The sequence below is a fragment of the Rhinolophus sinicus genome, chromosome 14 (assembly GCF_057876585.1).
Source record: "Rhinolophus sinicus isolate RSI-liver-muscle chromosome 14, RSI-T2T, whole genome shotgun sequence".
In the NCBI taxonomy this organism is placed as follows: Eukaryota; Metazoa; Chordata; class Mammalia; order Chiroptera; family Rhinolophidae; genus Rhinolophus; species Rhinolophus sinicus.
The window spans coordinates 152,245,429-152,259,922 of NC_142514.1; the positions used below are offsets into that span (position 1 = coordinate 152,245,429).

General features: G+C 35.9%; 1 protein-coding gene across 12 annotated transcripts in view; it reads right to left on the minus strand.

Annotated features, from left to right (window-relative positions):
- SOX6 (SRY-box transcription factor 6) overlaps positions 1-14,494 on the minus strand; it is a 600,111-nt gene that overhangs the window by 481,279 nt on the left and 104,338 nt on the right. The gene's annotated exons all lie outside the window — the stretch shown is intronic.

The window sequence follows — 14,494 nt, forward strand, 5'->3', positions numbered from 1 at the left end:
TATACAGGTGATGTATTACAGAACTGCACACTCACTTGAAATCTATTGAATATTATTAACCAATGTCACCTCAACAAATTTAATAAGAAAGAAAGAAAGAAAGAAAGAAAGAAAGAAAGAAAGAAAGAAAGAAAGAAAGAAAGAAAGAAAGAAAGAAAGAAAGAAAAGAAGGGAGAAAGGAAAAGGAAAAGAAAAACAGGGTCTCAAATCTGTGATCTCAGATTTCACCTTAAGAAACTAGAAAAAGAAGAGCAAATTAAACCCAAAGTATGCAGAGAAAAGGAAATAATAAGAATAAAAATGGAAATCAGTAAAACAGAAAAGCAATATTAAATTCTGATATGTTGTGTTTACATTCTCATATCAGAAATGAGAGACGACATCACTAAAGATTCTACAGATATTAAAAGAATAATAAATAGATATGACCAATTCTATGGGAATAGATTCAACTACTTAAATGAAATGTCCTTAAATAAAGAGCATAACTTAGATGAAATAGACAACCTAATTGGCCCTATATCTATTAAAGAAATTGAACTTTTAGTTAAAAACCCTCCCAGAAACAAAAAACCAAGCCCAGATGGTTTCATTAGTGATGTCACTCAAGCATTTAAAAATTAATATCTATTGTATACAAACTCTTCCAGAAATTTTAAGAGGAGGATATACTTCCCAATTCATTCTATGAGGCTATAGTAATCAAGCAATCAAGATAGTGGCATAAAAAATAGACAAATAGATCAATGAAACAGAATAGAGACTTCAGAAATAAACCTATACATATATGGTCAATTGATTTTCAATTAAAGCATCAAGGTAATTTAATAGGGAAAGGATAACCTTTTCAGCCAATAGCCCTAGAACAATTGGATAGATGTAAGCAAAAATACGAGGTCTGTCAATTAAGTTCATGAACTTGCCACTATGTGCTTATACTGGCAGCACTGTACAAACAGCTTGGTATGGTTTCATAACCTTGGTATATCAGTGTCTCACAACTATGTTCGTGTCGACTTGTGGTGGTATCTTGCTGAGTGGCATTCATTATTGTTGCATGTTTTTGTCTGCCATCACAAGAATTTCTGAGCTTGAATTAGAGCAAAGAACAAACATTAAATTTCTTGTTAAACTTGGCAAGAATGGAAGTGAAATCAAGGACATGTTACTCCAAGTTTATGAGGATAATGCCATGAAGAAAACGACAGTGTACAAATGGATTAAACATTTTTCTGAGGGGAGAGAGCACATCACTAGTGAAGAGAGGTCAGGGCGCCTAGTAGCGAGCAGAACTGACAAAAACTGCAAAAATTCGTCAAATTATACGTAAAAATCGTTGGCTGACTGTGAGAAACATAGCACACCAAATAAACATTGATAGAGACACAGTTATGAAAATCTTAGTTGAAAATCTTGGCATGAGAACGGTGTGTGCAAAAATGGTCCCAAAGGAGCTCACCAATGAACAAAAGCAAAGGAGAGTCAAAGTTTGCCAAGACCTTTTGGAGAGGCAAGGCAATGTTTTGGGCCATGTTATCACTGGTGATGAAACATGGGTGTACCAATACGACCCCAAAACAAAGCATCAAAGTACACAATGGAAGTCACTCATGACCAAAAAATTTCCATCAGTCCAAATCAATAGTCAAAACAATGTTGCTAACTTTTTTTGATATCAGAGAGATTAGTCATTATGAATTTGTACCAACTGGACAAACAGTTAACCAAGTTTACTATTTGGAAGTGCTGAAAAGGCTGTGAGAAAAAGTTAGATGAAAACAACCTGAACTTTACACCAAGAATTTGTGGCTCTTGCATCACGACAATGCACCAGGTCACACGGCACTGTCTGTGAGGGAGTTTTTAGCCAGTAAACAAATAACTGTATTGGAACACCCTCCGTACAGCTGATCTGGCCCCCAATTACTTCTTTCTTTACCCAAAGATAAAGGAAATATTGAAAGGAAGACATTTTGATGACATTCAGGACATCAAGGGTAATATGACAACAGCTTTGATGGACATTCTGGAAAAAGAGTTCCAAAATTGCTTTAAAGGGTGGACTAGGCACTGGCATAGGTGCATAGCTTCCCAAGTGGAGTATCTCAAAGTTGACCATAGTGATATTCAGCGATGAGGTATGTAGTACTTTCTCTAGGATGAGTCTGCGAACTTAATTGTCAGACCTCGTATAAACCTTAAACCTTATCTGACCCACTACAAAAACTAATTCAAAATGAATCACAGACCTAAATTAAAAGATTGAACTATTAAACATCTAAAAGAATAATAGGAGAAAACCTTAGTGACCTTGGTTTTTGCGAAGATTTCTTAAATGTGACACAAAAAGCATTGAAATATAAAAGTAAAACAATTAATTGGACTTCATCAAGATTTAAAACTTTTGCTCTTCAAAAACTACTTAAAAGTGAAAGGCAAGCAGGCCACAGACTAGTAGAAAACGAGTGCAAAACCTATCTGACAAATAACTTGTATTTAGAATATGTAAAAACTATTTCAACTCAATAAAAAGAAGATAACCCCAATTTTTTTAAATTTAAATTTACTGGGGTGACAAGTGTTAGTAAAATTACATAGATTTCAGGTGTACAATTCTGTATTACATCATCTATAAATCCCATTGTGTGTTCACCACCCAGAGTCAGTTCTCCTTCCATCACCATATATTTGATCCCCCTTACCCTCATCAACCACCCCCAAACCCCCCTCACCCTCTGGTAACCACTAAACTATTGTCTGTGTTTATGAGTTTTTATTTTTCTTGTTCTTTTGTTGTTTTTGGCTTATATACCACATATCAGTGAAATCATATGGTTCTCTGCTTTTTCTGTCTGACTTATTTCATTTAGCATCATACTCTCCAGATCCATCCATGTTGTCACAAATGTTCCTATATCATCTTTTCTTACCGCCGAATAGTATTCCATTATGTATATATACCACAACTTCTTTATCCATTCATCTATCGAAGGACATTTTGGTTGTTTCCATGTCTTGGCCACTGTAAACAAAGCTGCAATGAACATTGGAGCACACGTGTCTTTATGGATAAATGTTTTCAGATTTTTTGGGTAGACACCCAGGAGAGGGATTGCTGGATAACCCCAATTTTTAAGAACAGCAAAAGATTTAAAAGATACTTCAATAAAGTAGATAGATGGATTGCAAATAAGCACATGAAAAGATGCTCAACATCATCAGTCACTAGGGAAATACAAATTAACCGCATTGCGATAACACTATAAACACCTAAATGGCAAAAACTGAAGACTAAACATACCAACTCTTACTGAGGATGTGGGGCAACTGGAACTCTCACACACTGCTAGTAGGAATGTAAAATGGTGCAACCACTTTGGAAAAAATTAGCATTTCTTATAAAGTTAAACATATACCTATGCAACCTAACATTCTACTCCTAGGTATTGACCCAAGAGAAATGAAAGCATATGTCCACCCAAAGACAAATGTTCAAAGGAGCTTCACTTGTAATAGCTAAAAACTAGAAAGAACCAAATGAATAATAAAACTGTGTTACATCCATACAATGAAATACTACTCAGTAATTTAAAAATAAGATATTGACATGCACAACGTGAATGAATCTCAAAATAATTATGCTGAATGAAAGAAAATAGACCAAGAAAAGATTATGTACTGTATGATTCAACTTACAAAAAGTTTTTCAATGCAAACTAATCTAGAGACAGCAGATTGATGATTGGCTGGGGGCGAGGTCAAGAAAACATCAAAGAGGGGCCGAGTGAGGGACTCTAAAGGAGCATTAAGAAACTTAGGGGTATTGGTATGCAAATTACCTTGATTGTGGAAATAACTTCATTTGTGTATACCTCTATCAAAACTTACCAAATTATGTACTTTAAATACATGCCATTTATTGTATACCAATTATAATTCAATAACGCTGTAAAAAAAAAAAAAAAATAGCATGCGGTAGGTACTATTCTCACTTTACAGGTGAGGACACTAAGGCTCCAAGAGGTTACATGCCTTGCCTAAGATCACAGCAGCACTCAGGAATGGTGGGAATTACACACAATATATTTTTTCCAGTCTTATTGAGAAATAATTGACATACATCATTGTATAAGTTTAAGGTGCATAGCATGATGATTTGATGTATACCAAATCAAATTGGTATAATTGTCCTTGTATACAAGCATACCTTGGAGATACTGCAGGTTTGGTTCCAGACCACTGCAATAAAGTAAGTCTCGCAATAAAGCGAGTTGTAATCTTTTTCCTGGTAGGAGGTCTCATTATCAATTCATAAAAAAACCAACATCTGTGAAGCGCAGTAAAACGAAGCGCAATTAGACAAGGTATGCCTCTATTGTTCAGTGATTAGCGCAACTGGTTCAGCAACATCCTTAATCTCATATAGATACAATATAAAGAAAGAAAGAAGAAGAGAAAAAAATTCTCCCTGTGATGAGAACTGCTAGGATTTGCTCTCAGCAGCTATTCTATATGTCATACAGCACTGTTAACTATAGCCGTCATGTTGTACATCACGTCCCTAGTACTTACTTATCTTGTAACTGGAAATGTGTACCTTTTGCCCACCTCACTCCAATTCCTCCTTCCTCACCCTATGCCACTGGTGACCACATATCTAATCTTTTTCTATAAATTTAGCTGGTACTTTTTGCTGTGTGTGTGTGTGTGTGTTTAGATTCCACATATAAGTGCAAGCATACAGTATTTGTCTTTCCCTGTATGACTTATTTCATTTAGCATAATGCCTTCAAGATCCATCCATGTTGTTGCCCATGGTAGGATTTCCTCATTTTTTATGGCTGAATAATATTCCATTGTATATGTTTTCTCCCAGGAATTTCATGGTTTCAGGTCTCACATTTAAGTCTTTAACCCATTTCGAGTTAATTTTTGTGAGTGGTGTAAGATACGGGTCCAGTTTCATTCTTTCACATGGGAATATCCAATGATCCCAGCACTATTTATTGAGGAGATTGACTGTCTTTTCTCATTGCATATTCTTGGCTCCCTTGTCAACCATTAGTTGAACATATATGCGTGGGTTTATTTCTGGGCTCTCAATTCTGTTCTATTGGTCTATTTGGCTGTTTTTATGCCAGTACCATACTGTTTTGATTAGTATAGCTTAAGATCAAATAGTGAGATGTCTCTTACTTTGTTCTTTCTCAGGTTTTCTTTGGTTATTTGGGGTCTTTTGTAGTTCCATATAAACTTTAGGAGTGTTTTTTTCCACTCCTGTAAAAAATGCCATTGGAATCTTGATAAACATTGCGTTGAATCTATAGACAACTTTTTGTAGTATTGACATTTTCACAATATTAGTTCTTCAAATTCACACACATGCAGTATATTTTAAAACTAATATGAAGTGTCTAATATAGTTCTGATTCATAGAAGGCACTCAAAAGTTGGAGGTTATTAAGGGGGTTTGGGGGTTATTAAGTATAGAGGCATATAAAAAGCTTAAGGTGTGAAAAAGTAATAGATTTTTAACTTTCCCATAGCATATTTAAGTTTTTTAAGATTTTTTAACCTAAAATGTCTTAATTGATAGAATATATGAGAGACACAGTTTCTGTAATTCATTCAAAAAGCACTTTACTGGAACCTGTTATGGACTACATAATAAGCACTACTTGCTAAGGCACACGTCAGACAGATATTTGTCATGCACAGGTTATAAAAGAGCACCCTTTGATGGAGTCCTGGCAAGAGGCTCAGTGCATCAGGAGGCTAAGGTGTAAGTAGACGAAAGAGATAACCAGCCACTCTAGGTGTCCAAGAAGGAACAACAGCCATGCCCCTTCCACCAATGACAATGTTCCTTCCACCAAGAAGAAACAATGGCCAAACTGTTTCCCAGGAAGGAATTGCTAGGCTTTTTATCTTTTTATCAGTCACCCCTTTGCTCTTCTTTTACATATAAGTGTATCCCACCACTACATTATAAATTCGTGAGGATTAATTCTCCCTTTTCCACGTTAAAGTCTACTCACGTCTGGAGGAGTTCTGAAATCATATTACTAAGTGAATGAATAAATGAATGAGGGCATGTTAGTGTTAGTCTGAATAAGGTAGTAAGAATGACAAGGATTTTACAAAATCAACTTGACTTTAACCTATTTTCTTGGAAAAGTCTATTTTTTAACTGGTATTTCAATGTCTTTTCCTACTCATAAGTGCAGTTTTCTGCACTATTTCTTCTTCCCTTGAAAGGGAAGGCCTTAGAGCAGGCCTATATCCTAAGTATACTATTTGCTGCAACTATACCTTCTGTGGAGAAGAACAGAATACAGCAATATAACCAGGGAGGCGTAGTCATCACTTCAACTGAGAGGGTTTTCAAGTAACCAAACTCTGTGCACACCTGTTTTATTCCTCACAGATGTCATGTACTAATCCCTATGTGAAAGCCACCTGATAGGAATGCCACAATGTCAACTATCTTCACTTTTCTCAGTCATGATAGCCAAGTTTTACCTTAATGCCTCTGAAATCAACAAGGCCCTGCCTGTGCACTTGAACTCCTAGTGTTAATATTCTTTTGTGTTTATGGTATGCCTCTAAATCCTCAAAGTAATTTCATCTTTTAGTGTATTCTCATTCCTCTAAAAACAAATGTTCCAGTCCTCCACAGGAAGAAAAAAAATGTGCTTCATTTTCAGTGGGGATCTAACCCATGAGATGGCAAGGGATTTGAGCATTGACAAGAGATAATTAGCATGATAATTTCCTTGTGCCTTTTCTAAAATCCAGTACTGTGGTGAACAACAGAAACAGCGAAAGGCAACAGGAGTCATTTTGATTCATTCCTTTCCCTCATGTTCCCCACTACATATGACCTGACCAGTCTTACTGATCTACATTGACACAGTCTCTTCTTTCTGTTCCTCACTTTCTGTTACCAAAATGCCCATCCTGGTATAAATCTTTTGCCTCCTCCCTGAACTAATGCAATATCTCTCACAAGCTATTACTCTAGCTCAAGTCTTTTTTTCTCTAACCAATTCTACAAACTGCTGACCGAACTAATTTTTCAAAAGCAAATCTCATGCCATAACACTAGACTATTTGCTTGTGATGGCACCTTAAAATCTTCCAAATGCCTTAGCTTAGCCTTACGGGCCATAATGATAAGATCATATTAAACATTCTAGCTTCTACATACCCTATACCTCAGGCAAACTGGACTTCTCAGGTTACCAATCCCATAATTCCCTGCTTCCATTTGCCCCATCCCCATGCACCTGTGATTCCCCTCTCTACCAGGATGCTCCTCTCTCTTCATCCCTATTCCACTGACAAAATTCTACCCAACTTTCAAAGAACACCAAAAAGCCTGCTTCCTACAGTCCTTCTTCTTAAAGGGATATATCTTTGAGAGACAGGTTGGCTCAGTTGGTTAGAGTGCAGTGCTCATAACACCAAGGTCACAGGTTCAATTCCCACATGGGCCAGGGAGCTGCACCCTCCACAACTAGATTGAAAACAATGGCTTGACGTGGAGCTGAGCTGCGCCCTCCACAACTAGATTGAAAACAACAACTTGACTTGTAGCTGATGGGTCCTGGAAAAAACACACTGTTCCCCAGTATTCCCCAGTAAAATTTAAAAAAAAAAAAAAAAAACTTTAATGAAAAGTAAAGGGATATATCTTTAATTCTCTTGAACCTCAGTGTACTATTTTTGACTTTATTAAGGCACTTAACATATTCTGCGTAGGGAATTACATCTCTCCTCTGCTTATCTCCTCTGCAATAATCAATGCAACTTAATTAACGTTTATTAATCCCTCCTTTGAGTCATGCACTGAGTTATACACTAGGGACACAAAAAGGAATAAGGTGTAATAATTGCGTCTAAATTCTAAGGATTTTGATGGCAGGAACTTTGTACATTGCATTTGTTTCCAATGCAGCATCTAATGCTCTGCTTTGAATGTAGTCAGTACTCAATTTATATTTGTGGAGTTGAATTAACTTCCAACAGATACTAAGCACTCTCCTGGGAAGAAAATATTTGCTACCCAAAAAAGGATTTGCCATAATTGGGAAAACAGATAATCACATCTTTAAATAGTTTTCAGGGGGCAAGTTGGAAGTTAGATTAACCACTGATTACACCAGCCAGCGTGAAGACTCTAATGGGTCATCTCTCTCCTCACTAAGATACTAACTTCCAAGTAGGCTAATCTGCCTCAAATGATAAATTCCCATATGGCCAGAGATTTCAAGATTGTCAATTTGGTCCAGTAAAGATGGTTATTGCTCCACATCACAGAAATCTGTTTCTTGTACTCTCTTGGGAGTTTATATAGGACACTTTATGTTGATGTCAAGATTTAAATATGTATCTGTTCAATATTTCTGGGAGTATCTGTTCAATATATCTGGGCGATACATACTTCCTGTTTGACCTAACTACATCTACAACCTTAAAATGTATGCTTTCAAGACTACATTGCACTGCTGAGAGCCTAGATACAATGACACCATTCTGCGATACGAGATTAGGCAAACCTTACATTTCCTCTCCACAGGTTCTCCTCCCTTCCTGGGAAATAGAACAGAAAGCCGCAGTAAGGCCTTTTTTAAAGATAGTACCAGAAATATAAAGAAATGAAAATGGTTACTGGTGTTATGCAAAAACCAGTATTAAAACAAAAAACTTCTTAATGATAGTTATTAATAAAAACGAAAAATTCAAGCAGCAAAAATGAGGTAAGCGGAAGAAACTCACTGGTGAATGAGCAAACCAAGCCCCAGTTCCTGGCACCTGCCAGGATAAGAGTTCCTTGGGTCAACCAGCTCCTCCCACAGGCACTCTCTCAATAAGTGGCACGTGTATCCTCCAGGAAAAAAAAAAAAAAACACAGTAGGCCATGCAACAATCACTCTGCCCGTTACCGAAAGTCAATTTAGCAGCACAAGGACCAAAATTAAGCAACATTCTCAGAGAAAAAAAGAGAGAAATGTATTCTCTTTGTGTAGGAGGAATAGAAACCCAATATCTAGAATATGAAATCTGTATTTCTGGAGAGAACTGCTGGCATGAAATGGTTGCAATATTCTAACAGGATGAGAAAATTATAGGACAGGCCTTTTTTCATGGCATTCAGTCTGAGGGTAAGATGTACGAGTTCTCGGAGCAAGATGTAGAGATGTGAGGTGCTCCAACACAGCTGAACCTATGGAAATTTTATCAGATAAGTTTTTAATCAAGAATATTCTAAATGAAGTGAAACCCTGCTGGTGGTCTAGAATGGGAAGATATGTGTTCTGAAATCAAACAGATGGTGTTTGAATATGAGAGAGAGAGAGAGAGAAGGGAAGGAGAGAATGTAGAAAATGTTTTTATCTTATCTTTCCTGGCAATATTTAACTCATATTTTGATGTTTGGAACTGGCAAAAATTTGGCAAAATGTGAGCATTATACCTATACTCCAAGATAACATGAAACATGTACTTCAGATAAAACTATATGCTGAGAGTCATGCGTAGAGACAAGCATACAAAAAATGAACCAGATTTTGTTGATTATTCAAATAATCTCTATAAACTAAATAATCACTAAAATATTTCTATATAAATGCTTAAGTAAATCAATGACTATTTTTTCCTTGAATTCTAGACAGGCTATATTTCACATTTTATAGATTGTTACATTATAAAATGATAGCTAACTATGCATAATTAAAGTATTTACTGACATTCCCTCATTTCCTTATATTTGAGGCCACTACCCACTTCAAATTATGGCTTTATTTCCCCTTCTCTATATACATTTAATACCTTTAAATATTAATGAAAGTTATATAAGAATACTGGAAGATGATTAAGCCTATCTTCTTGGTCAAACAGGTTCAGAGAGAAGCTTTTGGGGGGAATATTCAAATTTATTAGCCACTCTTAGCAAACTGCACCCAAGCCCCACATTGTTTACAATCTCAAGAAGAATTTTTCTCCAAAGGACATTAAATCAGTTTAACTTTGACTCTCGTGCCACTCTACTCCACCTTCAAATGTAGCCAGTAAATTCAGCTTTACTACAATACTATAAAAATGTGAAAAGAACCATAATCGCATCTAAAAAGGAGCTGTTGACACTGTATTAGTTTAGAGAAAACCCTAAACTGAATGCTAATGCAAAATTTAATGATAATTCGCCTCGTTGCCAAAAGAGTTGTAATAATTATTTTGCCATAATGTGTAAGTTGTCTTAAAGGCATCTGAGAATATTACTGTGTAGGATTCAGAATACGTCCCCAAAGTGTCATTTTTCTCATGGGTTTTTTTCAATATAAATAAATCATCAACACACTACCTTCATTATAACTGTCCTCTGATTTAGAGGATTGCCTTATGAGTAAAGACACATTATAAAGGGATCATTCTGCTTCGTTAGTAAGTCAGTTTCCTTGATTGACATCCCACGTGGACCCACTTCACACCAAATTCCACTTGACAGTGAATATAATGATTGTGAGGTTCCGGTAAAACATGCCAATAGAATCAATACAGTTTCACTTCCCTTTTCCTTCATAACCAGGACCAAACTTTCAGAGTTGAAAAGTAAACCAAGATCAAATTTAGACATGTTGTTTGAAATTAGCAAAGATGAAACACTTCAGTGCTAGACAAAAGCCCTGATTTTAAGAGTAGGTTTTTGCCTTCCCTGAAATGCCTAGCTCAGGCGGTGTATTTTTATGCCTGCAGATATTGGCTTGTTTCACATTTAAGATTATGACACATCAACTTATTTTGAAAATTTTTAAGCTTGTACTGCGCATGCTTCAAGTGCTTCATGACTATCACTGATAATTGAGCAATTAACTTGAAATTACCACATGTGCTGCGATGGTACAATATGTGGTAAGCAACATGAAAGAATAAAGAACAGAGGAACTTAGTATGGTGCAAAAAGTAATAAAGGGTAAAAATAGGCTATAATAATAATAGTACTGAGTAAGTTTTAATGGTCCCAGGTCTCAGTGGTTTCATGGTGCCAGGAAAATGGTTTAATGAAACAAGTTCAGAGTATTACAAACCTTTTAGAGCTGTTTGTTCTGGTGCAACAAAAAGGAAGCTTCTTTTTAAATGGTCTTGTGTAATATTCAGGGATTGGTCCAAAAAGTACGTGTGGGAGTTACATTAGATGGCAAGCACAAAACAATTAGGTTAAAAATCCTGACAGGCAGATTCTTAAGAAATACAAGCTTGCAAAAATAAATGTTAGGTGTTCCTTTAACTGTAAGACAGACAAAGCGAAAACTCCATGGCTAACGATGACCTCAAGAAGTCACCAAGCTGCTGTGAATATATTTGCAAATCAAAAATGAAGATACATGGCTTGACATCAAGAGGGAAGGATGAAACTCAGCTATACTAGAAAAACCAGAACGCCTCTTCACTGTTCATCCCATCAAGGTTTCTAATATAGGGCTTTTCTGGCTAAAACTATAGTGTGATGGTGAAGGTGCTTAAATATAGCCAGTGAAGCAACTTCCATAAACCTAAATCCTACCTTATTTTAGTGGTAGGCTACCTTAAAGTTTTGCAAGAAAAACCAACAATTTAGAAAGCCAGAGAAGGAAAAAAAGATTGAAACTATAGCAAAGCAAGGTCACTATTAAAAAAATTTTTTTTTCTCAAAACTCCATCAATATTGCTCCAAAACACCGCTAGCAGATTAAAAATAGGCCAGGCTATCCTTTCAGGTATAAATTAGAAACAGAAAGTGAAGAGAGCAAAAAGAGTAAGTATCTAAGGGCACTAGTATATAAAACTTCAAAAGCTTAAAATGTAATGGATATACACATTCAGATTAGCAAACTGCTTTCAATTAAAGTAGATTTCTGGCCATAGTTCACAAATGTATAGTAGCTGTGTGTATTAATGTAGATACTTCAAATGTCAGTATATCTCTAATTAACATGAGCACACAACTGTAAAACTGAGAAGGCACAATTTTAAATTCCTTACATTCCCAGTCTTAATGCTTTCATGGGGCAGCTCCCGTTGTCATGGAAAATGGCATTCAAGCCCTATTTGTGGATTTTCACAGCTCATCTTTTTTATTTACCTGCTCTATGTCAAGATTAGACTGGAATAATATTTTTTAAAGATAATGCACTCAGACCTACTTGTCCTGAAAATCACAGATGTTTTCACTGAGGAGCTTTGGACCAGGCTATACTCAGTTTGAAACATTTCTTTCCACTTAAAAATACTACAAAGAGATGAATTTGTGATTCTTTTTGTTTGCTTCATTAAAATCTATGCAATTCAAAAAATGTCAGCTGAAGCATAACATGTGGCAGTTATGGAAGAGGGCGACAGGCAAAAGTCAGGGAGGAGAAAATGATCCAGGAACATGAGGAAATGAAGCTGTAGAAGGCTCTCTACCATCTCCTCCCTGACTTACTCTACCCCAACTTTTCGAAAATATTTATACAGCAATCAAATGGAGACTGAAATGGTGATCAAAAACAACAAAAGAAAGAGAGCTAAAATACTCTCTGAGAGAGGACAGCTTGGCATTGTGGAAAGAGCACTGAACTTGTACCATAAATCCCTAAGTTTGAGTCCTGCTACTCTGCAAAAATGTGAATAATTTCTACTTACCTCACAGAGGTTTTACAAAATTAAGCCAACTTAATGTCTGCAAAAGCAAGTGTTATACCAAATTAAGATACTGTTATTTTTGACTCAATCATGGCCTAAGCAATAATCATTTTTTTTGTACCAGACAGTAAAATATTTTTGTTCCTTTTCAGGGAAAGGGTTGCTGCTATTAGAGACCATGAACAGAGACACAATTTTATAAAAGGGAATTCATTATCAAATTACTAAAAAGGTTTGGGTAACCCGAAAAAGCAGGGTATCTAATGATCTATTTCTGTTTTGTTTTGTTTTGTTTTGCTTTGCTTTTAACCAGCATTTATTGCCCTGGTAAAATTAAGTGGTCAGAATGCCGTAATTATTTTTTAATTAGAGATAAAAAATTAAATGTGGACTATTAACATGGAAATCAAAGTCTTATGACACAATGCCTACTTTGGGAAAAGAAAAGGGTAGTTTCATACTTTAAAGAGGCGGGGAAACCCTATAATAATATGCTTTCAGCTTCTGAAAAGGTAACCATTTTCCTTCAGAGTGTTTTCCTCTTCTGACCTAGGTAGTAGATGTGAGTAGGGTAAGATTCCAATCGGTTCTCACACACCCTTGGTGTGGCCCATTCATTATGGATGTGCAAAACAATATCCCACCTTCCTTATCTCACAGACTGGCTTCTGAACACCTTACTAAGAAACCTTCCCATGGCCATGAGGTATAACTTTCTACCTTAGATCATGTAGCAAATAAGTTCCAAGACATGGAAATTAGAGTTCCTAAAAGAAACCATTGCCACTGATCCCACTTGCTTGTTCTTAAGCCAGACTAGATAAATACTTCTACTGTTTTAGCTGCCTCATCATTCATTGTAAGTGGTGGACATTTTCCGCAATAATTCAGAGAAATGGGAACTCAAGCATTCTGGATGCCATGTTAATTTTATCTCACTTATCTCAGTCATAGTATCCTGCTGCACTTCTTTAATAAGAAGGTTCACAGTCAGGTGATGGCCATAACAAAGCTTGAGACCACTGACCAAAGGAACAAAAAGTCCGTGCCCTAAACTAGCATATGGAAATTCTCAAGACTGGAAAACGATTGCTTTAGGCCTGTAAGATTAGCATGACTTTTGCCTAAGTGATCAGACAAAATCTGAAGTCGAACTCCAGAAATAACCATATGAAAACTATACCCACCGTGACCCTTCTTCTATTTTCAGCATCTCTTTTTGTTAGGTCACAAGAAAAATCTCAGCTTATTGGATCACCTCCATTCAAAGCTAGTCTCTGTACGACTTGGGGGTTGAAGAAAGCGTGAAGAATTCAGGAACCAGTCTTTGGGTGATGAGAAATGTAACCATATTTTAAAGAAGTTCATCTCAGTGGAAATACCAGTAATTATCTTTCGTCATTTTAAAAATTTAATTATCCTAAACTTACTAAAAGGAATAATTGAATGATATGAAAGAAGAGAGAAAGAAGGCAAAAGATAAAGCAACGAAGGTAAGATTTGAACAGCTCAAAATAATGTCCCTTCACTAGGATTTCTAATAGGATAAGCTCAGCTCCTCGGAATCATCCTTTGTCTCGAGAGCCCTTCAAAGATACTTTACATTTCTTTCTCCATCTTCTTTGCCTCCTAATCCTCACTGTGATATCTTGCACAAATTAAAAGCTTATATTTAATCCAAATGAACCATGTAGTTTAATAATTTGTGTTTTATATAAGAATCAAGTCTTCAAAATAAAATGTGAATTGATAGTTTCATAAAAATAACGTATTCATTTTTAAAGCATTAAAACTAAGCAAAATGTATTAAACTATATTAAACATTCTA